The sequence below is a fragment of the Saimiri boliviensis genome, chromosome 11, assembly GCF_048565385.1.
Source record: "Saimiri boliviensis isolate mSaiBol1 chromosome 11, mSaiBol1.pri, whole genome shotgun sequence".
In the NCBI taxonomy this organism is placed as follows: domain Eukaryota; kingdom Metazoa; phylum Chordata; class Mammalia; order Primates; family Cebidae; genus Saimiri; species Saimiri boliviensis.
In genome coordinates this window covers 31,957,025-31,983,108 of record NC_133459.1, presented here as the reverse complement: position 1 = coordinate 31,983,108, position 26,084 = coordinate 31,957,025, and the positions used below count along the sequence as shown (strand labels likewise).

Below are 26,084 nucleotides of genomic sequence, written 5' to 3'. Positions count from 1 at the left end.
TACCATTGATTTCAACATCTGTGTTGAGTATGTTATGATTCATGTCACTGAATTTTCCCAATGACTCTGTGAGATGCACATGTAACAGAAGAAAGTGCAGCTCAGAGAGACTGACCAACTCGCCCCAAGTCACACAGCTCGTAAGTGATGGAGTTAGGATGCCACCCAGATCTGACCCGGTACTATAGGGCCAACTGCACTCCAGTGCAGTTATATTTTCCTGGGTGTCCTCCCCACTGGACTTCAAACGCTTCACAAGTAGGGTTGGTGCTCATTCATTTCTGCCGGTCTCTAGCCCAAGGTGGCCACTTCCAATGGACTGGGAACTGTACCAGGATATTTTACAGCCATTATTTTACTCTCATAATAGACCTACTGTACCGATGAGGAAACTGAGGTCCAGAGAGGTTGAGCAAGTTGCCTAAGGTCACAGAGCTGAGTCTGAACTTGAAACCAGGTCTGTTTATCACCCTGTCCCAAAAGGGTGTCTCTGAGGCCAGCCCAGCAAGCTCCACAGAGGGGAATTAAGTGAGGGGTACTGAGGAAGGGGTATATCAGGTGTCAGGCCCTGCCACCTGGAGACATTCAGACCTGGACAAATGAACACAAAGAGAACAGAAGTCCAGGGAAGGGTGTAGTGAGCCTCACTCACTGCAATGCGGAGGGGTTCAGTAAAGCAACTTACAGCCCGACCCACAGACATTAAAAAATGAGATTTGCCTGGGCAAGGTTCATGTCTGTAATCCCAGCACTTTGGGAGGCAGAGGCAGGAGAATCGCATAAGCCCAGGAGTTTGAGGCTGCAGTGAGCCATGATCACACCACTGCACTCCAGCTTGAGTGACTGAGCGAGAACCCATCTTTAAAAAGAAGAGATGTGCCCAGACCCCATGGCCACATGGGAATTAGCTCCTCACAAAGCAAATGCAAGAGAGCAGGACTCCAAACTGTCCGGAAGCTATTACAAAGGAGGCAGAAATAAAAATCTGCGTCAGAAAAATCAAGCTTCAGGGAGCCACACCCAGAGCGAGGCTGGGAGCAAGGCGGGAGGCAGCTGGGGCCAATCTTGGTCTTGGTCTTTGTTTCTCTGATTTCCAAGTTCTCGGTAATGCCGTTCAGTTGCTTAATGAAAACAATAAATTCATTCTTAAAAAATCAGAGAAAGGAGTTGTTAGCCCAGTGCGGGCAACAGATGGAGGATCCAGAGGCACGGGGCAGGGGGAGGTCAGGGTCAGTTGCTGGTGGGCAGGCAGTTGACTGCTGCGTGCCAGGCCCTGCACAGCCCCCAGCCTCAAAGCATGAACATGGAGGGTGGGTGTCAGGAAGAGGTACCTGGAAGAGGTGGCATTCAATCTGCACCTTGACGCTGGTTAGGATCCTACAGGGTGGGGGAGAAGAAGGTCTACAACACCTCCCTGGCCCTGATCCAGGCCCCCCTCACCTCCAGCCTCAGCTATTGTAAGAGCCTCCTCACAGGTTTCCCGGTCCCCCACCCTCATCCTCCACTCCATTACTGCAGTCACTGTGATTTTAATAAAATAGAAAATCACAACCTGGACCTTCTAAGAACCCTCCATAGCTCCCTACTTTCCTCCAGACATGTGTGGCCCCTGCCGATCTCTCTGGCTGTTCTACTTTGTACTGCCCAGCCAGACTGACAGTCTCCCCTGTTCCCCAGGGCTCCGCTTCCCTTCTCACCTTCCCACCTTCTGCAGGCTGCATCCTCTCCCTGGTGCTCTCTGCCCTCCCGATTTCACTGGTGAATTCCAGTGCATCCCTGAGGCCCCAGCGTACAGGCCACCTCTTCCTGGAAGCAATCAGGGACTGCTCTGCCCCCATGCCTGGGCTGAACTGTGTGCTCTCCTCTCTGCTCCCTTTGTACCCTGCATTTCCAACAGCAGAACCTCTCTCACCCCATGTTCTGTCTGTTTGCTCATCCATCTCTGCTGCTGGACATGTGCTCTGTTGGGGAGGGATCATGGCTGAATTATTTATCTTTTAAGCCCCGAAGAGTATCAGATAAAGGTTTGGATTAATTAATCAATTACTTAATAATCAGGGAAGTAGGGACTGAAAGGGCTGTGGCCTGGTAGAAGGAAGCCCCCTCCCCCTCCTCCGAGTCCCCTCCACCCACTTTGGTACTGTGTTGTCCTCTGTGTTACACTGTCCCCTCTTTTCTGTATCTAAGTCCTGTCTTCCTAATTGACCCAAGGGGCTATGTGTATTCTCTAAAGACTAGCTGACCCAAAAAGGATGTTAACAGATAATAAACACAAAAAATGGTTCAGCTTCCCTAGCAGTGAAAATTCAGTGAGTTTCACCTGTCAAAACAGCAACAAGAAGCAAGAAAATGCTAACACTTAATACTGATGAGGGTATGGTGAAATTGGCATGCCATGTATCATTGGTGGGAGTATAAATTGTAACAATCATTTCTGAAAACAATCCGGCATGAATTTGTCAAGAGCTCTAAAAATGTCCAAACTTCCTAGCCTAGTGATCCCATTCTTGGTCATCCATCCCTAGAAAATAACCCAAATATAGAAAAAGTTATATGCACAAAGCTGTTTGCGTCAGTGGTTTGTTTTTTTTTTTTTTTTTTTCTTTTTTACAACAGCAAAAACCTGGAACAGCCAAAATTTTAAACAGGTTCCGTGTAAGTCATGTTACTTGGTGACACAGTCTCTGGTTGTTAATAACAGCCAATATGACTGGCCTTGTAATGACTCATTTAACACTCACATTGGCCTATCAGGAACTGAAGGCACAGAGAGATCGGGAAATTTGCCCAAAGTCAAGCAGTTATGTGCAGGATTTTAATCCAGATAATCAGACCCTAAAGCCCATACTGACACTGGATCCATTAAAAGGAAGGACTGAAACCACTCTGCAGTCACTTAACAAATACTCGTGATACAACAACAGTCAGAGGGGAAAGGGGAAGATTTTTTAAAACTGCATGTACAGACACAGCAATGACATTTACATAAAAACTGGGTGCTGACAGAAAAGAGGGAAAGAAGACACCAAAATGCTAACAGAGGTGATGTTTCCAGCTTGGAGCAGGGGCAGAGATGGGGTGGGTTTTTATTTATTTCATATCCCTGTTTTCTCATTTTTCTGTATGTCACAGCTGATGGGGTGACAGGCCTGGAAGAGTACTGTCATGTGACTTTTTAAGGGAATATTTTTAATAAAACCAAAAGTTAAGCAAGCTTTGGCAAAGCAAGATACCCCAAATCCCAGCCCACAGCCCCACAGAGGATTCTGGCCTCAGGCCCTGCAAGTTTACTCAGGAGAGCAGGGCTCAGGGAGGGACAGGGGCTTGCTCAAAATCCCACAGCAAACCTCCAGTCCCACCCATGACCCCAGCCAGGAGAACAGTCAGGAAGGGACTCCTGGTCCCATCCAGGGGCCCCAGTGGGAATGACCAGGCTGACGGACAGCCTGCCCAGGGCACTAAGTCTACTGCTTAAAATCCTTCTTAGTTCCCATTACTTTTAGAGTCCAGTTCAAACTCCACAGCCTGATGCTCCAGCTTTTGCCAAGAAGGTCCCCTGGCCATGCTCATCTCACCAGGTGTGCCCCTCGGCATCCATCCCTCCAGCATCAGGGCCCCTAGAACAAGATGCTCTGATGTGCCATGCCATTGCACAGGCTGAGCCCCCTCCGTCTGGGACCCATACCACCCAACTGGAACCCTGCCCTCAAAACTCAGCTCAGCTGGCACTGCCTTGAGGAACTGTCTGGTTATCTGGTTATTTGTTTGTCCAGTCCCCCAGGTAGGCTGTGAGCTCCCCAAAAGCAGGGCTTGGTCTGGTTCTTAGTTATAACCCCTACCCCAACACAGGCCCACAGCTCACGCAGGTCTCCCCTACTGTCTCAACTTAAAAGGTCACTTTTGATGTTTCCCACATAGGAATTGGGCTACCCTGTTACACATTCCCATGGTCCCCTGCATTCTCCCTACACCACCACTGTATTAATACCATGCCTCTAAATATGTCTTAGGCCTATCTCCCCATCAGCCATCACTACTGCAGCCCCAGAGCCCAGTGCCAGCCATGCAGTAGGGCTAGCATACAATGGGTACTCAACAGATGATCACTGAGGGAACCGATGAGGAGGGGTCTTTCCATGTGTGCCGTGAAGACTCAGAAGTCTGCTAGAAGAGTCGATGCAGCAGAGGGGCAGTGTGCGCAGAGGCTGGAAAACTGCTAACTCCCTGGGAGAGCAAAGGCTTCTCAAACACAGTCCCTGCTCCCAGAGAGGGGCAACAGCTACTGCTGCAGTTGGGCTGGGAGGGAAAGGAGGGTAGTGGCAGCCTTCTCAGGAGGGTGAACTCATCTCACTGGGAAAAACAGACTTCAGGAGGGAAATTTCCAGAGAGATGCCAGAGGAGAGCATGGCAGGTGGGAAGAACTGCATGTGCAAAGGCCCCGAGGCAGGAAAGCAAACCGCATCACGTGGGTCAGGGATACAGTGCAGGAATTCACAAGGGAAGAAGGGTGGGGTGGCTGGAGCCGTTCATAAAGGACCAGAGTTCCAAGCTAAGGTGCTCCAGTGAAAGACCATGGCGGGGACACGGGAGGTCCCTGAGCAAGGGAGGGCCATGGCCAAGGTTTCCAATGGACAAGTTGTTATGGGGCTAGAAGGATGGCCTGGAGGGGATAAGCAGATGGTCTAGGAGAGGGAAACTGAGGCTTCCCATCTTTCAGGCTCCTGAGACATGCTCAGTTTGCCTCCCATGGCCCCTCTGCCCTCCACGTACTGCCACTTCATGCAGCCTAGAACCCTGAGCCCCGGCCGCTTCACCCCACCCCAGTCTCAAGACCTTGGCCAGACCTGGCCAGCCCCAGAAACTCACTGCTGAGAACTTCCTTCCCTGGGAAGAAAGAGGCTCCCAGCGTCCTGGATCCAATTAGGCCGGGTTTCCGCAGCCTCACAGGGTTGGGAAGGGCTGTTTTCACTGGGATGGCACGGCTGATCAGAGGGTGGGTGGGTGCTGCTGGCTGTGGCCAGGTCAGTGGGAGCCAGGAAGCTGCCCCTTCCCCTCACTCTAACACCCTTGCCCTCTGGACCCCCTATTCCCACCTCCAGCCACCCAGAGACACCCAGGGCAGCTGGCCCTCTCCGGGAGCCTCAGTGCTCACATCTAGGGAAGGGGACGTGACACCCTCTCAGTTCTGAGAGAATGTTCAGCATGCTTGGAACACATCCCTCTCCCTACTTCTATTTTTCCAGGGGACTCCCAGCTCCCATCCCCTCTGCCAGCATGAAATGATGATGGTAATAATAACAATAGTTCCTTTCTCCACACCAGGCACTTTAAGATACTTTACAAGCATTTCTCACTCCGGCTCCTAACGACCCCATGAGGTAGATGCTGTAAGTGTTTTGAAAGATAACATATTCAGAAAGATGCTCAGAACATGAACGGACAGCTTAATGACTTATAAAGCACATATCCAGGAAACATAAGCCCTCACCCTGGGCCCTTTCTCAGTTTCAATCCCATGTTTCCCAAGCTTCTCTGGTCATCGCTCCTTTGTTTGGGGTCAGGAATGAGGCTCAGAGAGGTACTAACCTGCCCAAGGCCATGCATCTGGTGCCGGCAGAGGTAACAGAACCCTCTGGCAACTCCATTTTCTCTCTGGGCCTCCTTTTCTGCCTCTATAAAGTGAAGGGGTTCAACCAAATCATAGCCTGGGCTCCTGGATCCTTAAAAGGGAAATGTGACAGCTGAGAGTTAAAAGTATGGATTCTGGAGCCAGACAGCCCCAGCTCAGGCCCTTGGGATTATTATCTAAATCTCCAAGCCTCCATTTTCTCATCTGTAAACTGGGGACGATCATGGTGTCTCATGGGTTGTACTGAGGACAAAATGAGCTAATATGGATAAAATCTTTCAAACACTGCCTGACACATAGTCAGGACTCCTGAACAGTCAGCTGCCTTTCTGCCATTGCTGTTGTTAGGTTCTCTAAGGCCTAAAGGAGCCTTCCCCAACATTCCAATGACCCACATGGAAATCTGACCAGCCAGTGATGCCATCTGGGGTGGCAGTAGCTCTGGGCGGCCTTCAGGACCCACAGGGGCCATTCTGCTGACTGACAGAGATTCAGGTCTGAGATTAACTGAAAACAGGAAAGCCAATTGCTGGACCCTGGCTCTGGCCCGGCCCCCAGGAGCTTTCTAGACAGGTCTCAGGGGTCCTGGACAGGGAACCCCTGGCAGGTGGTCAGAAGCCTGTTGTATCCCAGGACCTTCCCTGCGGCAGCCTGTGAGGCAGGCCAAACAGGCCTCCAGCCTGGGGTGCAGGCCGGCAGACAGGGAAAGGAGAGGGGAGGGTGTGGGATGAACAAGTGGCTCGTGGGGAACAGGCCACGTAAGACAAGCCAGACTCAGCCTCACCTGCTGCCTCATCTCCTGCACCTTCCCCAGGTCCCAGTAACATCATCTTCTCCAGGTCCTGGATTTCTCACTTCAGGGTCTCTGCCCAGGCCATTCCCTCTGGCCCTCTCCCATCATAAGTCATCACAGTGACCAAAATCTCTAATCTTAATCATCATGTGGCTGGGCGCGGTGGCTCACACCTATAATCCCAGCACTTTGGGAAGCCATGGTGGGTGGATCACCTGAGGTCAGGAGTTCCAGACCAGCCTGGCCAACATGGCAAAACCCTGTCTCTACTAAAAACACAAAAATTAGTCGGGGGTGGTGGTGCCCGCCTATAATCCCAGCTACTCTGGAGGCTGAGGCAGAACTGCTTAAGCCTGGAAGGCAGAGGTTGCAGTGAGCCAAGATTGTGCCACTGCACTCCAGCCTGGGTGATAGAGTGAGACTCTGTCTCCAAAAAAAAAAAATTGTCATCATCATTTGTGTGATCTTTTGTATACTGTCCATCTACCTCCGCTAGGGTAGGAACCCTATATACATCAGTTTCCCTCCCATCTATCAGCATCTAGCACAAGGCCTAGATATAGTAAATGCTCAAGAAATACTAGTGAATGAAGGCAGGAGACGGAAACAAGCTGCCAGCTTCACCGTTTCCTGCAGATCTAGGCCAGGTGTGGGTGCAGGCGTGAGTGCAAGGGTCTGTATTAGACACGCTGCACAAGGCCCAGAATTTGAGGCTATGTTATCTCAAGTATAAACGATTGTGTGCAGGCAGGACTCATCTACATGTAAAAACACACATGTGCATGAACAGGCCTGGATGAGCAAAGCTGTGTGCAGACAAACACCATGCGTGTGACAGAATGTGCAGCTGCTCGCTGTTTCCCAGGAGAGTGGATGGTGTGGGCCTGGGTGTACAGTCCTGCTAGTGGCAAGAGTGCCTGCACGTGCTCCTGTGTGATGTGTGTACCGTGTTTGCACGCACACTCCAACAGACACACCTCCTAAACTCCTGGCTCCTAGAGGCCCAGTTCAGGACATCTCTGGTGGCATTGAAATAGCAGAGGAGTGCCCCACATTGACAAGGATGGTGCAGGAAGTACAGTCAGGGTGGGTAATGGAAAAGCTAACAGTGTGGATATGTATGAATGTGTGTATTTGAGTGTGTTGAAGGGCTGTACCCCCTCTCAGGCAGATGTCCCCCCACAGAGCCCTAGAACCTAGAATGGCCAGCTAGACTATCCCTTCAACAATCCTAAAGTCTTTGCCCAAAGTTCAGAAAAGGACACAGATGGTGGGGACCCCACCAAGGGTATCTTTGTGAACACATCGATGAGGCGGGGAACAAGGCAGGACCCCTTAGGCCCCAAAGCCAAATCCCTTGGCCTTCCCTACACACCTTACCTGTTAAAGACACTATTCAGCCACCTCCCCAAAATTCCACCCAGTCTCCAAAGCCCAGTTCCAGCCCCAAGTTCTAGAAAGCCATCCCCATTGCCATGGCCCCAACTCACTCCCAATGCAGCTGGCTTCCTCAATTTCTCCCCAAGTGCCAGGCACACCCTGTGCATCCAAAAATGTTGCCCCTATTGTACAGGGGTAGCTTATCTGCTAGAGAAGAAGCAGCTGTTCTATTGAGGATCTTCCCCTGCCTTTGAACCCTGAGGCAGATACTGTGGCAAGGCCTGCCCCTCTCCCTTCCCACTTCAGTTTCCCCAACAGGTAAAACGAAGTTTGGCTACATGATCTGGGACATCCACCTCTCTCCTAATAGTGCATGACTTTAGATCTCACATGATTCTCCAAGAACTGCATATATAAATGTCATCAGATACAGACTTTATTGGAGAGATAACGGTGTCTCCTTTTCCTGAGCACACCAAGCCTGACCAATTACCCCTGGATGAGTGCCGAGCACCAGGCTAGAGAGATAGGAACTCGGAAATCCTGAGGGTTCACGTGGTCTTTATGCACCCATTCATTCATGCTTACATTCAACACTGCACCAAGGCTGTCTGCCTTTCTTCCCACAACCCAGTGGGAAGAAAGAGGCTACTGAAACCAGGAATTCACAAAGTCAAAGGCACTGGGAAACCATGACACTAACATCACTTCCCAGGCATTATTCACAAGGGAGGTGCAGCACTTTACACCTTGTAAAGACGGAAAACTTCCTAGCAAAGCGAGCTTTCTGACAACAGGAAGCTAGGTGGCCTGGTTAGGAGGGAGCTCACTAAAGGGAGGTTTCTAGGCAGAGATCAGAGGCCCTTTTAACAAGGGTATGAGAAAGAATCAATCCCCTGCTCTGTATAAGGGTCCAGTGAGGTTGGGCTGAGAGAGTCTAAGGAGTCCTAGTGTGCTAGGTTCAAATGCCAACAACTGCCCCATGAAGCAAGTTACCTAAATCTCTCTGTGCCTCAGCTTCCTCACCTGTAAATATGCTAAATTTATAAAGGCTTTAAGAACATGGTGTGGCACAAAGGAGCATTCTGTGATGCTAAATAAGATGGTAAGAGTCCACTTGGTAAGATTCTAAACCTAAGGCTGGATCATGCTATCATGCTAAGACTCTAAGTGTCAAAGGTTCTGAGCTAGAAAGCTCAGATGCTAAAGCTCTGAGATTGGAAGAGACTAGGATTCTTAGATTTCATGATTTAATCATCTCATTATTTCCTAACAACAGCCCTGAGTCTCCCAAGGGGGAGAAGAAGACAGCCCTTGGTGTAACTTCATCTCCCAGGCAATGCTTGGCCATCAGGACTGCTGCCACAGCTGGACTCCCAAGCGTTCCCTCACCTCTACAAAAGCCCCAGCCATGCCACGCCAGAACCACCTGCTCACTCACACGCACGGCGCTTCAGCATGTTCTAGTGGTGTAAGCAGGCAAGAAGTGCAAATAAATAAACAAGAAGGTTTCAGACACTGGTGAGAGCCGCAAGAGAAAATAAAAAGGGTCTGATGTGAGAGAGTGAGAGTTGGAAGCTATTTTAGAGCAAGTGGTCCAGGCAGACCCTCTGAGGAGGTAACATTCAAGCAGAAACCTGTGAAACAAGAAGGTGCCAGCCATGCAAACACTCAGAAAACAGCCATGGGGGTAGGGGGTGATGTGCAAAGGCCCTGCCAGCAGGCTTTGTGAATTCAAGGTGCAGAACAAAACTGGTGTGTGGCTGAAAGTAGCAGTGGGATGCGGGGAGCTGAGGGTGAGAGGTGGGCACAGCCTGGCCTATGAAGGGCCCTGTAGGCCCAGAAAGTACTTTGGATATTTTTTCTTCTAAATGCCTGGGAAACATTTGAAGAGTTTCAGCAGGGGAATAACAAAGCAGACCAGGGCTTGCAGGGTGCCCAGATCATCTGTCTCATTCTGAAACCACCACCATGGTTCTCAAAATCATGGCAGGGCCCAGGACAGTAATCAACAATCCTTATAACTCAGTGGGTACATACTGAGCTCCCACCGCATGCCTGGCCAGGGTGGGGAGACATGTCATACACTGTCTTGATATCACTCCCAACAACCCATGGGAGATTCACAGAAAGCACCCCATTTTAGAGTTGAGGAAACTGAGGCTCAAAGAGGGAAAGAATGTGCTCAAAGTCACAGAAGCCATATGAAACAATAAGACTTGATCTCAGGACCCAGGTCTATCATTGTGATAGTGTATGGAACTCCTTTGGTGTTTTCAAGTCTTCCATCCTCTGAGAGACCTCCCCTGGGAACTCAAGTAGGCGCCCAGCGAACACTGCCCTGGCCAATGCTTCATGCACCCGCAGTCTCACCTCTTCTTCCTTGTTGGCTTTAGAGCCCTGGAGGACTACACTTGCATCTCACATGTCTGTCCAGTGTGGGCTGGGTGGGCTAAGGATTACATGGAAGCACAGATGGACAGACTACCGAGATGACTAACCAATAAACTAATGAATGGATGAGGAAAGAATAAAGGAATAATCTGGCAACAAATCAATGAATAAAATAGCCCATGGCAGAAGGAATGAATGGCTCCACATTTTACAGAGGGATAAGGTAGGAGGGAAGGGAAGGGCTAGGGCAAGCCTGACTTGAGACCCAGTTCCCACCTCACCCACACACCTGCTTCCTCCTTTCCACATGGGACCAGCTTGCCTCCAATCCCCAAGACTGCAGATAGCCTATTCCTCAGTCCCTGGGACAAGCCCATGTCTCCATGGAGCGCTAGCCATTATTCCACACCATCACCAGTACCACCACCCATTAGCAACTCCTGCCCTCCTGGGGCCTGTGCAGCCTGGCAATGGGTAGAGAGGCTCACTGTCCCTCTGGGTGTCACAGAGGAAAGAAGGCAGGAGATCAGGGTCTGGTTCTGAGACCTGACTGAATCACTGACTTCCAGCCAGTGGCTTCCCTGTTCTGAGCCCAGGTAACCTCCTGACATGAGCCTTTTCAACTCTGACATCCTTTGGGTGGGGTTGGCCTCTGAATTTTTACAGTCACTGGATTCAGCAGAAGAATTAGAGAGACCAAAACCTAGAAGATTCCTTCCCACGAGCACCAAAGTCCACCTGGGAAAAGGCCAGGCGAGGGGCCTGCAGGCCTGAGTTTAAGCCTCCTCTGCCACTGTTCAACCTCTCTGAGTCTTGGTTTCCTTATAATGAGGTCCATTATCCCCACTGGAATAATTTCACTCCAACTGAGTTTCTGGGAGAGCCTGGTGTGATAACCACCACACGACACTGTGCAAACTATAAAGTTCAATTCTCTCAGGGAGGATTATGATGGCAGGGGTAGGAGGGAGTGAAGGATCATGCTGTCCCATTCTAGTCCAGTTCTGTTCAAAATGGATCTTCCAGGGGTCCAGCCCCCCCGGTGGAGAACTTCGGAGGGAGCCCAGCAGTGGGAGCCTGAACACCCAGGTCCTGGCCTTGGTCTCCTTCTACCTGGTAGTGCGACTTCAGGCAAGTCAATTCCTCTCTCTGGACCTCAGTTCTTCCATCTAAAAACCACCTGGTTTGGTACCCCCTGGCCAAGTTCCACAGCCCTGAACTCCTAACCCCGGCTTTCAATCCCCGACTCTGTTTTTTGGGAGCTGACTGTGTCTACTGGAGCCAGGACACAGACCAGGAGTAAGACTAGAAGGGTCTCCCCTCCAAGAAATGCTGGAGTAGGGGGCAGGGGAGAGGCCAGGCCCAACACTGCCCCAGTGCCTTGGACAGCGCTAGCCACCACAGACCTTGTGGGCCTGGCCTTCAGACCCCCGCTCAGCAACCTGCAAAGCCAACAGGCCCTGACCTGTCCAGCAAGATACTTCAGGAACTTAACCGAAATCCAAAGTGTTTCCACCTCCAGGGCGTAGGGCAGGAGTGGCAGAAAGGAATAAGAGCCTACCACAGGGGTGAGGCTCACACCGAGGGGGACTAGCAAACCAGACTACCTTTCCTGCCCCTCCCCTCAGATGGGACCCACTGGGCTGCAGGCCTGCACCCAACCAAAAGTTCACCATAGGGTGGGGTCAGGGAGTCATTACCACCAGCTGCCACCTCTGGGAGCAGAAGGTCCACCAGGTTGGGGAGGAGGCTCTCCAAAAGCAAAGGGCCAAGCCCACTTGCCTGAGGGTCCAAGGGTCACCCCAAGGCCTGGGCGGGATTCCAGCCTACAGGGGGGTCCTGGCCACCCATGAAGGAGACAGGCCCACTGCCACACACATAGCTCCCGAAGGTTCCACACTGCTCCAGGGCAGGGTTGTGGGACAGCAGGATTATCTCCTCAAGCCAGGGGTCTTTGCTGGAAACCCTGGGCCCACTCCAGGCCGCTCTTGACGGCCCTCTGTCCCCCAGATCTGAGGATCTAGTTCCTTACAATGCCATGTTTATAAAGCCCCTTCCAAAAAATGTTTCCCAGTTCCCCCAAAACTCCCATCCCCAACCCTCCACATTCCCCCCGCCCCGACTCCCCCAGGCCCCGCACAGCTCTGAGGAAACTGGCAGTTAACTTTTCCCCAAAATCCTGCAAAGGCAGCTGGCTGGGGGAGAAATGGGCCTCGAGATCCTTTCGCGGCATTTCACCGCCTTCCAAAGAAAAAAAAAAGAAAGAAAGAGAAGAAAAGCAAAGCAAACTTTCGGAGTTAACTTTAAATTCCCAGCCCTCCCCCCCCAAAATCGCCCGGCAGCTTCCCTTTTTTTTTCTTTAAAGTGCAATTGCATTGTGTCTCACCTCCCCGAAAGGCTCGCAGCTCTCGCCAAAGAAAAGGAAAAAAGCCAACCCTTCGGGTGCCCCCTCTGCTTCCAGCCGCCTCTCCCACATTCTCAGACAGTTTTATTAAAATTTTCAGACAAAAGAAAAACAAAAATGGCAGCCTGGCTTATTTTTAAAACAGGACAGGGACGCCATATTCTGCAGATCTGCAAAAAAAGGGAGAAATCCGGCACTGGCCGCTCCACCGGGCCGGCTGCAAAGTGCGCGAACCGCTCCGTTTGCAATCCGTTTATTTGCATTAAGCCCCATGAATCATTGTTTACCGGAGAATTGCAGCAGGGTTTGAATAGCCCGGCTTAAGAAAAACACACACACACACACACGCGCGCGCGCACACACACACACACACGCACACACACTCGGAGACCAGCCCCAGACACGCCGCGGGAGACACTTCCTACCCCGCACGCCCCGCCGCTGCCGCCGCCTCTCCGGGCCGGGCCCGAGGCGCAGGCTGCCCCGGGCCCTCAGAGCGCCCCTGCCCGCGCTGACAGCGCCCGCGCCCCGGCCCGGCCCCCGCCCGCAACTCGGCGCAACTTTCCCGCGGGCAGGCGCCCGCCGCCGCTGGGCCCGCTCCCCGCGCGCCCCGGGCCCGCACGGACCTGGCTGTGCTGGCGGCGCCTCCGGGACGCGGCCGCAGCCCCGCGCCCGGCGGCCCGAGCAGGGCCGGGCTGGGGCTCCGGCTCAGGCTCCGGGCTCGGGCTCCGGCTCCGGCTCCGGCTCGCTGCGGAGCCGCGCGCAAACCTTCCGGGTCGCCTGCTGTTCACTTCTGGGTTCTGCAAGCGCCGCGGCGGCGGCGGCGGCGGCGGCAGCGGCGGCGGCGGCGGGAGGCTGGGTCTGCAGCGCCGCGCGGCCCCCCGTGCGCTCGGCGAGCCCCCGCGCCAGGCGCCCGGCTCCGGGGGGGGGGCCGCGTCGGGCCCCCGCCTCTCCGGCTGCGCAGCCCGTCCGGCCCCGGGGGCTCCCGCGAGTGGGCAGCGCCGGGCGCTGGCTGCGGCGCGCGAGGGGAGGGGGCCGGGAGGGGGGCGGGGGCGGGCCGCGCACTGGGGGCCCCTCTCGGGCCCCGGGGCCTCGTCTCGCGCTCGCCGCCGCCGCCTGGCAAAGTTGCGCTGCGCCCCCCGCCCGCGCCGCGCCGGAGGCAGAGCCACAAAGGAACTCCTCGCCCCCCTCCGCCCGCCCGAGCTGCGCGGGGAGGGCACCGGCGCCCGGCCCTAGGACAGCCCCTTCCCCAGCGCGGGGGCTCCCGGGGCCCCGGCGGCCGCGGCCATTGTCCCGCCCAGGCCCGGCGGCCGCCTTGCCACCCCACTCCCGGGTGATGGCGGGCTGAGGACCTGGGCCTGGCGTTCCACGGCCCTGACCAGGCCGAGCCCGCGCGGTGCCAGGCTGCCTCTGGGGGTTTCCCTCGAGACGGCCGCCTGGAGGGGTCCCCCAGAATGGACCCTCACACCTGATAACAAACGACCGTGCTCAAAATCCAGGCAGATTTTTTTTTTTAAGACGAGGACATTGGGGTGGTGAGTAGAAGTTTGCACAGGCCCGGCCACCCGTCCCTGGCCCTAGGCCGGATCCCCAACGGATAGGACGGCCTGAAGCTGGCAGCGGCTCTTCTCGCAGAGTCTATCAGAGGTGGCACCGGCTGTCCCCCTGCTTCAGACCTCAGAACCATCTGTGTGACTCCTCCTCCCGCCTCACCCTCCCCAGCCAATCAGTCACCAAGTCCTCCTGATTCGGCCTCCCGAGCTGTGTCAGCTTCCAAACTTCACTTCTACCTGAGGAGGCAGCCGGTTCCTGGATCCCTTCACCGACTTAGATTTCTATGGCACCCAACACCACCGCACCGCTGGGCCGGGATGGATCAGGGCTGGCCCTCCCCTCAGGGAGCGCACAGTACCCCGGGAAGGGGCACACAGATAAACAATCATCTGCCAGTGTTTGTCCTCCAGGAAGCATTTCAAATTCAGTAAATATTCATAGAGGACCTACTAAACCTCAAACGCTGCGCTGGTTGGCTGGGAGCACGGCTATTAAAAGAATGGACAATGCCCCTGCCCTCACCGAGATCTTAGTCTGGCACAGGATGGCAAACGCTGTGAGCAACTCAAAGACAGGGCCTATGGGGCTGCTTGTTTTCAAGCCCCGAGCACAGTGCCTGACACAGAGCAGGGGGCACAAGAAATCTGTGTGGCATGAATTAGTTAGAATGTTAAAGCATGGCGGGAGAACACAGAGGAGGACACTCTTTTTCCCAGAGAGGGGGAGAGGGTTCCAGAAATTGGCTCTGAGGTCCACAAGGTGGGGAAGAAAGGAAGGCCTTCCCGTTTCCAGAAATGAGGATAATCAGAGGACCAACCCTTTGTTGAGAAATTCAATGAGATAATAAATTAATAAATGGGGGTGAAAGAGACAAATTGCCTGTGCAGAAGAATTCAAAATAATTTATGTAGACACTCGGGGAGGGGGAGCATCACCCTCTACCCCTTAGGAGTAGGCTGCAGAGAGTCCTCCCCAAGTGCACAGTAGGGAAAGGGAGTGGAAAGGAGCAACTTCACCGGGAGAAACCTGATGGCTGCTACTCAGACAAGTGATCAAGGCCAAGATCAAAGGCCACAAATCATGTTGATGTGTGCTTGATACTATGTGATGAAAATGACACCTCTGTGGTCTTTCTCCCAGTAACCCATAACCCCAGCCTTGTGAGAAAAACGGACTCCAATAGCGGACTATCCAACAAAATAGCTGGCTGACCAGTACCCCTCAAAACTATCAAGGTCATCCAAATCAAGTAAAGGTCAAGGAAACGTCACAGCCAGAGGAGCCTAAAGACACATAACTACCAAATGGAAAAGACATTAGGTTAAAACTGTCTAAATAAACTATGGGCTTCGGTTATTAATGATAATGTATCAATGAAAGTCTACCAAGAATTGTAACAAATCATAACAAATAGTAACATAAGGTATTACTCACAGGGAAATTAGAGGAGGTATATGGAAACTCTCTGTATTATCTTCTCAATTTTTCCATAAATCTAAAAATGTTCTAAGAAAGAAAGGTGACTATACATTTTAAAATTAATACCTTTAATTTATTAAGGCATTAATTAATTTTCACGTATTAATCATGGCATTACTGAGAGATTCAATGAAATAATGCCCGTCACAGCACCTAACACATTCTAAGTGCTCAAAAAAGTTATGTTATCATCAATATCATTATTATTGTCATCATTCTAGGCACTTAGAACAGCAAATGCAAAGGCACAGAAGTTTAGAATGGACAGGGAGACGGAAGACAGGATCCTGAAGGCCTTGAGTGCCGAGCTGGGCCTTTGGACGGGATTTATGGGGGGAGGGTACATGCTAGCCCACCTCTGCCCCACCGGTCTCCTCCCTAACCACCTGGAAAGCTGGGCTCCAGCCAGCCAAAGTGAGCTGCCATCTCAGGCCTTGCCATGTCGCTTCTAAGGCCTTTGCATACGCTGTTTCCCTTGCCTGGAACACCATCCCTTGCCCTTTTGTCTCAGCTTTTCTGGCCACCTTCAATTCATCCTTCAGGTCTTAGCTTAGACATTTTCTTAAAAGCCTTCCAGAACCTTCCAAGATGGTATTAATATGATTTGGAGGGAGGCAGTTGGGGTGAGGTGCAGGAAGCTAGGGATGGAGAGACTGCGCTCAGCTCTTTGCCCCTGGCATTCATCGCCCTGTCCCCCAAATCCAGCCACACTAGATGCTGCCCCATCTCTGAACACACCATTCACCTTCATGCTGCCTGGCCTCTGCTCATGCTGTCTCGCCTCTGCTCATGCTGTCTCCTCTGTCTGGGATTCTTAGTCCTTTCCTCCCCATCTCTTATCTCTGCAGTGAACACCTACTTAGCAAGTCTTAGCTCAAGCATCACCTCCTGTGTGAAGCCATTCTAGATCCTTCACATGGAAAGGGCACTTTCCTCTGGTTTCCAAGATGTCCATGATGCTCCAGCCGCACTGCTGGCAACGCACTCATCATGCTGCATCAGAATAAATGTTTGCTGAATGGATGCACAGCAAGCCCACTGTCATCCTCTCTAATTCTGCAAATCTTTGTTCTCCTCTAGGAGGCCCTCCATGGTGGTTCCAACCCATTAACCTCTCCCCTTTCTTTTTTTTTAGCAGTTAGCCCCTAATTGTAGTCTAACTATTGTGTGTAAGAATCAGTCTCTTGGATTAGACTAAATTCTTCAAGGAAGGAAATATGTCTCACATTTTCTGTTTTTTTCACTCATTTAACAAGTATTTACAAAGCTCCTACTCCAATGTTTCAGTTAGGTTCCCAGGCTCTGGAGAGGCAGCAGTGAAGAAGACCCCAGCTCTGCACAAATAGAGCTCTGTCTTAACCAGACTATGCTGCAGTAACAAAGAACTCCAAAATCTCACTGACATAGCATAAGAGTCATTTATTGCTCACTTGTGCAACATGCTTATCATGGTTCCTCTGATTTAGTCACTCAGATACCTAAGCTGAGGGGTCCCTTCCATTTTGGAGCTGCACCCACTAGAACTCGTGACCTTCTCAGTTACCATGGCAGGAGAAAAGAGAATGGATGGCTTTTCCAGGCATGGATTTTTCATTGCTTCTGCCTGGAGGTCACATACACCCCTTCTCACCATCCATTGGCCAAGATTAGTCACATGGTCCTGCCTATTGCAAGGGAGGCTGGGAAATGCAGTGCTCCTCTGGAAGGAGAATAGACTGGACATAGGTGAGCTCTTCCACTGTCTGTCCCAGGAGAAAGAATTTAGCAAGTAATTACTGAAGTAATGCCTTAATTAGGTCTCAGAAGTGCTACAAAGGAGAGGCTGGAAGTGTGTAGAGAATGTGAACAACACATGCAAAGGCAACGCCTTTTCAAGTCCCCACTTTCTTAAGGGAGTGGGGCAGGAAGGGAAAAACTTCTACCACTTTCTCTGGGGAGACCATGAGTATCATTTGGCACTCGTTAAGCAGAGATATAAATGGAGCTTTGGGTAGACCATGGTTGTCCATTTAAGCTGAGACCAGGGAAGAGTATTTCCAACAGAGAGAGCAGTATGCAAAGGTTCTAGGGCAGGGAGGAGTTTGACACACGGAAAAACCAGAAAAGAGAGGGGAGCTGTGAAGTGACACTGAGGGCTGGATGTCCGAGGCAGGCTCAGATAGATAAGAGTTTTAGCTTAAGAGTAATAGGAAGTACCAGGAAAGAGTTAAGCAGAGATGTGATACAAGCAGAGTTTTCTCCAAAAGGCCCATGTGGTTGCTGAGGAGAGAATGGACTGGGATGGGGCAGAGTAGGGAAGCGATGGGTGGCTGGGGGCAGTAAGGAGACTTTCAGAGTCCTCCAGGTGAAAGATGGCAATGGTTTGGTCCTTGCATTGGCAGAGGTGGAGACAGAAGTGGACAAATGTGGGATTTATTAAGGAATCAGGCCTACCACGACTGGGTGACTGATAGAGGCAGGGAGTAAGAAGGCAGGAGGTATCTAGGTGACTCACGGGTTTTGCAGTCCCCATCCTGCCCAGCACAAGGCTGGCTCCATTACATTGTATCCTAATCACGTTCACCATGGCACCTTGACCTTGGACTCATCTGGGGCCTCCAGCCCTCAGTGTCATTTTGCAATCCTACCCCATTCTGCTCCAGACTCCCTGTTCCTTCTGTCCCTTCAATATGGCAAGCTCCTTCTTGCCTCATAGCCTTCACAATCCATTCTCTGTGTTGGAAACACTTCTCTCAGCTCCTCCCTAGTCTTGGCTTAAATGTCCCTCTCTGTCATGGAGCTAGCTAACCCCCTCCTCGTTCTGCAGGAGGAGGGGTGTACCTCCCATCAGAACTAAAAATGCTCTCAAGCATCAACATATGCACTTTCTTTCTTTTTTTTAGTTCAACTTTTAAATTCCAGGGTACATGTGCAGGGTGTGCAGATTTGTTACACAGGTAAATGTGTGCCGTGGTGGTTTGCTGCACAAATCAAGCCATCACCTAGGTGTTAAGCCCAGCACCTATTAGCTATTCTTCTCGATGCTCTCCCTTCCCCTGCTCCCCCAACAGGCCCCAGTGTGTGTTGTTCCCTCACTATGTGTCCATGAATTCTTATTGTTCAGCTCCCACTTGTAAGTGAGAACATTCAGTGTTTGGTTTTCTGTTCCTAAGTTAGTTTGCTGAGGACAATGGCTTCCAGCTCCATCCATGTCCCTACAAAGGATATGGTCTCACTCCTTTTTATGACTGCATAGTATTCCATGGTGTATATATATGTACCACATTTTCATCATCCCAACTATCATTAATGGGCATTTGGGTTGATTCCATGTCTTTGCTATGGAACACATGCACTTTCTATTTGGATCTCCTACAGTAGTCCTGAGAGGGAGGCTGGTCAGAACATTATCCCCATTTCATGGTGGAAAAAACCAAGGCCAGAGAAGGGAAGTGGTTGGCTGCATTTGGGGCCAGGCCTCTAGCTGAGGTCCTCTAACTCCTGGTTCAGAGTTTCTTTTACTACAGTGCCTGGTGCATAGGGGGTGCTGTATGGAATTGGCCAAGAGAATGAATGAATGAATGAGCACATGACTGTCTGCCCATTTGCTTCTTTGTCTTTGCCCATTTTTTTCCCTCAAAGAGGCTGTAGATTGAGTTAATAGATTAGGTTTAAGAATTCCAGAGAGTTGTTTGAACCCTAGCTTTGTCATTTAAAGATAGTGACTTTAGGCAAGTTTCTTCCTCTCTCTGTGCAAATTAAGGATGCAAATACCTACTTCATAGAGCAGATATTAGAAGAGAAGGTGTGGGTTAGGCCAGAGTAATGTTGGCTCCCTGTTCTTCAGGAACCTGTTCCCACCTCGCCTCCCTTGGAAAATCTTCCCGGAGAACACCAGCCTGCACTTACACCCAGTAAGAACCTCTCAAGCCCTTCTCATCTGCACCTCCCAAGTTATGATCCAGAGGAAAAGTGTCATTTAAACTGCAAACTAGATGCTCTGCCTTACCAGGACAGTGGCATAATTCACATCCCCGTGAAACTCAATCTCTTTGTACTCTCCCTTCCACTTTCTTGGGGGAGTGGGACAGGAAAGGAAAAATTTCTACCACTTTCTCTAGGGAGACCCTGAGTATCATTTGGCACTCTGTTGAGCAGAGATATGAATGGAGCTTTGGGTAGACCAAGGTTGTCCATGAGCTGAGCAGGAGATGGAGAGCTAACTTGCTCTACGTGATAAGCTGATGGGGATAATGGCCTATAAGTCTCTACATGGCATGGTTGCTGCCAACCCTTTCATCCCGAACCAGAATTGTTTTCCTAATTGGCCTCAGGGCTCCAGCCACAGAAGCCCCCTGAGGTTCACAGAAGGCATGCTGACTCCTCTTGCTACAGGGTCTTTGCACAGGCACTCCTCTCAGAATGTGCTCCCCGTCACCTGGTAAGCTCCTCCTCACCCAACATGTCGTGGCTCAAAGCCACATCCTGAGCATGACCTTCTGCCATCTTCAGGATGCTCTCATAGCTCCGTGGACCTACCTTTCCTTTTTTGTAGGCTTAGCTATAATTCTTCCTTCCAATTTCTAATCATTTGCTTTCATATTCAGGTTGTAAACTCAATACATATTTCTTCATGCAGTAAAAAGTGACGGAGGTAGAATTTTTGAAGGTGAAGGGGCTCAAAAAATGAACAAGTTGAAATATTTGAGCATTTGTCTTGAAGTGTGGGGGTGATCCCTAAAATGGGAGAGCCTGAGAAGACCAGTGGCTGGCGTTGGTGGCTGAAGGACTCAGAAGAGCAGGGTTAGCCATTATTCAACTTGCTCCCCTTTGCATTGCTATGATACGACCTCTGTCTCCTTCAACCTCAGTAAAATGATCTGCATACTGAACATGAGGTTGGCACAGGGTTACCAGGCTTGGCACGGGGCAGAAAGAAAAGGTGAGCAGAGAGATGAAAGGTATGCTGGGAGGAAAAAGTTGGAGCTGGAAGTGAGCCCGACTTTGCAAGTCACTGGAATTTGAAGAAATCTTGGGGCCATCGCTGGATGTCTTCAAGATGTGAGATAGGAAATTCCAGTCCATTTTTATCTAAATCTCAAAGGACTAGTAATCTGGGCTCTCAACAGGAAGAATGCTGTGACTGATTAGCAATGTCTGTCACGGGCAGTGACAACTGGTTACATAGGTCTGCAGCTGAGCTTAGCGTTCTCTTAGCCAGAGGCTGAAGACTACGTCTCAGTCATCTTTCAACATCAGTCACCATCAGCAGTGAGCTGGGGGTTATGGGATGGACGGAGATGGCGGTGTGATAGGCAGCAGGGCAGAGCCTTGGGCAGGCAGGGCAGGACATGGGGCACCAGGTCCTGACGATGTTAAATCCTGGAGTAAGCTTGGGCAAGCCACATTGTGTCTCTGGGCTTCAATTTCTTCAACTTTGAAATGGGCCAGTAACACCTGTGGCCAGTTATAAGGCAAAAGAATTAGCACTGTAGGTCAGACATGCGGGGTTCAAATCTTGGTTCCCACTAGTTTTAGGACCTAGGAAGAGCTCAGCCTTCTCATTTATAAAATGAGGGTAATAATTCTTACTTCACAGGGCAGCGTGCCAGGATTAGAAGTAGTACCCACCAACAATTAGCAAGCATTTGTATAAGCAAGGCACCTTGTTGGATTTTTTGGGGCTTGACCTCACCCAAAGAAGGGAGAGTGCCCAGCACAGTGCCCAAGAGACAACCAGTGCTCAGTGACTTTTTCACTACCGAGTCTAAAGGGCTCACGGGTGTGGAAGGGCCCTATCATCCACATATAGTCTTGGGAAAGGGTGGCTGATGGCAGTAGCTACTCACAGCCTTTCTTCCAGCTGTAGGGCTGACAATCCTCCTGTGCTGGACCCTCACAGGACATCTGGACCCAGTTCCCTTTCATGACTGGCCCGGGGACTGCCAGAGGAAAAGGGCAGAAGCGCTATAATGAAAGGGCAGACAATTACCTTCCTTTCATAATTACCACTTGCAGTAATTAAATAATAAGAGCCTTTTGTTGGCCCTGAGAATTCAAAGCAGACGACATCACATCTGGACCTGCCCTTTGCTAGGAATTGAATGCCCATAAGGACAAGATGGGGACATTGAGGCAGAGGTGGGAAAGACTAGCAATTCTTAAGTCACACAGAAATCAGAACGCCAGCATTAGGGCGAGGTCTTTAAAGAAACAACTCCAAGAGGCAGATAGCCGTGGGCCTGCATTTTAGGGGCTGGCTCCACTGCTCACATGCTGTGTGGCTTATAGGTGGCTCACTCCCCTCTTTGTGCCTCAGTTGCTCCATATCTAAAATGAGATTGACCTGCCCTGAGTATATTGTTCTAGCTTTTATTTTGTTCCTATATAGTAATGAGAAATTCTTTTTGCATGCTTTAGGTTGCAAGAAATAGAAATCCAGCAAATAAGCAGAAAAAAAGGGGTTACCAGTTTACTAATTCTAGAAGGGGTTGAACAGCTAGAGGTCCTAAGACCTCTCCTTTTTGTGTGTGAAAAAAGCAGAGGGCTCAGGAACAATTAAACCAGAGACCAGGACATCTCAAGGCCTCCTTCCTCTCTGCACCCCTTGAGCATCAGCTTTATTCTTTCTCCACTTTTAAAGGGTGAGAAACATGTAGCACCAACAGCTACTCCAACCTGCAGTTCAGAGTGTTAGCCACCTAGAGGCATCTACCCTCGCTGGTCTGGCTTGAGCCAGGCATCACCCTTGAACCAATAACTGCATCCAGTGAGGCAAGATCTATAATGGCCTAGAGTAACTTCAGGGATGGAGTAAGAGAAGGGGCCAGCCCCAGAGTTAGTTGGAGCCACTAGGCAGGCAACATAATAGTCATCCACTAAAACAAAATTCCTGCACGTGGACTGCAAAACAGTGAAGGGAAAGTTGCTGTAAAATCAAAGCAACAGCATAAATTACCAGGAACAGTGAAGTACCAGAGGCTCCCCTCAGAGGGGAAGAGGAGAGCTATACCATCTAAGGTGGGCTTGACTTCAGACCCCAGCCCTCTGAGCTGGGGACCCAGTCTTATGTGAGCCTCTCCTTTGATCACTACACTGACCTGGAAAAAAAGCAATTCCCAGCCTTCTCCATGGCCTGAGTGAACATCGATTGGTGCTGCCTGCCAGGCCCTTTCTTTGGGGGTGTTTCTGGTGAGGACCAGTGGGTCAGGCCAATCAGAATCCTTCTCCTGGTCCTTCCTTGAGAAACACCCAAGGCCATGGCCCCATCCAAGAGAACAGATATCCCATGTCAAGAGGGCAGCATTCCCCTGCCTGGCCCCAGCCACCCCAGAGCTGGGCCTAACTGCAAGCCCTCCCCTTGGTTTGGCTATATGGAGCCAATCAAATCCCCCTTTGGGTAGGTGTATTCATCTCCTGGGACTTTTATAAAACTACCACAAACTCAGTGGCTTAAGGCAACAGGAAGTTATCCTTTGGAGGTCAAAGTCCAAATAGAAGATGTCAGCAGGACCATGCTCCCTCCTCCTAAGGCTCTAGGGTAGAATCCTGTCTGGTCCCTTTCAGTTTCTGGTGGGTGCATAACTCTGATCTTTGCCTTTGTCTTCCCATGGCTATTTCTCTCTCTCTTTCTTTCCCTGTCTCTGTCTCTGTCTCTGTCTCTAGATGGGGTCTTGTTCTGTCACCCAGTCTGGAGTGCAGTGGTGTGACCATGGCTCACTGCAGCCTTGATCTCTTGGGCTCAGATGAGCTTCCTGCCTCAGCCTCCTCAATAGCTAAGACTACAGACACATGCTACCATACCCAGCTAATTTTTTAAAAGTTTTTGTAGAGACAAGGTCTTGCTATGTTGCCTAGACTGTTCTCAACCTCCTGGCCTCAAGTGATCTTCCCGCTTGGCCTTCCCAAAGCACTAAGATGACAGGCATGAGCCACCGCATCCGGCTTCCTTCCATCTCTTATAGGGACACTTGTTGGATTTTTATTCATAGTTGTATGCCTACCCAGGTGATAATCCAGAATTATTTTCAGTGAAGATCACTCTGGATTATCACCTGGGTAGGCATACAACTATGAACAAAAGCTCATTATTTCATCTCATGATCCTTAATTATATATGCAAAATCCTTTTACCAAATACGGTCACATTGACAAGCTCTGGGAGGTAGAACATAGACAAATCTTTTTTTGGCGGGGAGCGGGGGTGTATACCATTTAACCCACTATAGCAAGCCTATGTCATTTGTAAACAAACAAACAAACAAACAAAATCCCTCATATATGCCTCAGGATTAGGCATGGATCAGTCCTCTTCACTGTGTTCTGGTCTTGAACTCTGAAGCAACATTTTAATAACTAACTCCAATCCTTTCTGAGAATGCGATCCATCTCTGGTCACAGATTTTGTTTTCCACCTGTAAAAATGGGGCAAATATCATTTAAATGGTGGTTGAGTGGATTAAATGAAGAGTCATCGGTTATACCCAGCCTCACACTTTAAACATCAGAGCTTTTTCCCAGCCTTGACGGTAGACCTGAGCACTCAGACCACTGTGAAGGAGCAGCTCTGCTTAAAAATGAGCCGCCTGACACCTGGTTCATTCATCAAATTCCCAGGAGTCCTGGCAGCCTGAGTTCACCCAGACTGGACCCCGTGCACCTGACAAAATCAAATTTCTGCTTCTGCAGAGCTGAGGGCTGGAGCCTCTGGCTAAGTCTGTCAGCCTTGTAGAATGACAGGAATCCGAAGGCTGGTAAAATGGGGTTGGCAGTCCCGCAAAGAAAATCCCAGAGATTAAACCCAAAAAACTCATCACAATATTAATAGCTATTCCTTATTGGGTACCTCCTCCAAGCCAGGCCCACACTCAGGCCAGTGCCCCCACTCCCTTTTAATCCTCACCACAATCCTCTGAGCAGCTCTCATGGTCCCCGTTTTGCTGAGGCTCAGAGAGATGAAGCCAGTGATCGAAGGCCACACAGTGGAGTAAATTGTGAAGCCTGAGGCAACTCAGTAACCATCACCTCAGCCATGATAAGGACCTTCCTAGTGTCCCCTCCCCACAGAGGGTGGCATCAGAGCAATTAGCACCACGGTGAGATAGGATTCTGAAATATGAACTGAGGGGCTTCCCTTCAAGAAATGTCCTTGTACCCTTGCTCATTCCTCCATGGACTTTGTGCTGTTCACAGTTGTATGCCCAGTGATTAAAAAGAGTGCCTGGCACATGGTCCGTACTCAATAAACATTTGATGAATGAATGAATTCAGTTAGTGAGGGCATTCTGGTGGGTGCCTCAGGGAAGAGATGACGTGTTAACGCAGACAACAAAGAGATTCTGGTCTGGCCTTTAAAGTGTCAAAACCCTAGGCCCAGACATAAGACCAAAGAGCTGGGAGAGCATGTGATGTATACAGAAAAAGTTCATCCCTGACGCTAGAACACACAGCTCCCTGCCCAGCCCCTCTGGGAATGACTGGAAGTGGAAGGAGATTCAGACGGGCAGCAAAAGCCGAAAACAAAGCTCTCTGCTCTGTAAAAGTACTTGAAAAACAGAAACTACTCTAGATATTCTAGCAATTACTCATAGGAACCTCGATCCTGCTCCCCAATCCCATCCCTCCACTGACAATTCTTTCAACAGTCTCCAAATCCATGGACACTTTCTCATCTTTCTTTTCCTTTTTTTGTTTTTTAAATTACATTTATTTTTTTCCATTCTAAAAATGATGCATGCTCATGATAGAAAATATATAAAAGTTGAAGGAAAACAGGAAAAATCTTCTTCATGTCCATCACTTAATAATAACTAATATTGTTTATTGCATTTTAGGTTTTGGGGTACATGTGAAGAACATGCAAGATTGTTGCATAGGTACACACATGGCAGTGTGATTTGCTGCCTTCCTTCCCCTCACCTATATCTGTCATTTCTCCCCATGCTATCTCTCCCCACCTCCCCACCCTACCATCCCTCCCCCATTTCCCCCCAATGGACCCCAGTGTGTAGTGCTCCCCTCCCCGTGTCCATGTGTTCTCACCCACCTATGAGTGAGAACATGCGGTGTTTGATTTTCTGCTCTTGTGTCAGTTTGCTGAGAATGATAGTTTCCAGGTTCATCCATGTCCCTACAAAGGACACGAACTCATCATTTTTGATGGCTGCGTAATATTCCATGGTGGATTCCCTGTTTAATAAATGGTGTTGGGAAAACTGGCTAGCCATGTGTAGAAAGCAGAAACTGGACCCCTTCCTGATACCTTACACTAAAATTAACTCCAGATATAAAGACTTAAACATAAGACCTAACACCATAAAAACCCTAGAAGAAAATCTAGGCAAAACCATTCAGGACACAGGCATAGGCAAGGACTTCATGACCAAAACGCCAAAAGCATTGGCAACAAAAGCCAAAATAGACAAATGGGACCTAATCAAACTCCACAGCTTCTGCATGGCAAAAGAAACAGT

The 26,084-nt window shown here is 50.4% G+C and overlaps 1 protein-coding gene across 4 annotated transcripts in view; it reads right to left on the bottom strand.

The window, feature by feature from the left end:
- ZNF362 (zinc finger protein 362) overlaps nucleotides 1-13,625 on the bottom strand; it is a 41,290-nt gene extending 27,665 nt beyond the window's left edge. Inside the window, exon 1 of one of the 4 annotated variants that reach the window (XM_039474096.2) lies at nucleotides 13,227-13,625. The gene's annotated coding sequence lies outside the window, so the exon portion shown is untranslated. Of the gene's footprint in view, nucleotides 1-12,582; nucleotides 13,140-13,226 lie in introns of those variants that run through there. The other 3 variants (XM_039474097.2, XM_074380470.1, XM_074380471.1) reach the window with 3 other exon arrangements.
- Between the last annotated feature and the right edge of the window lie 12,459 nt (nucleotides 13,626-26,084).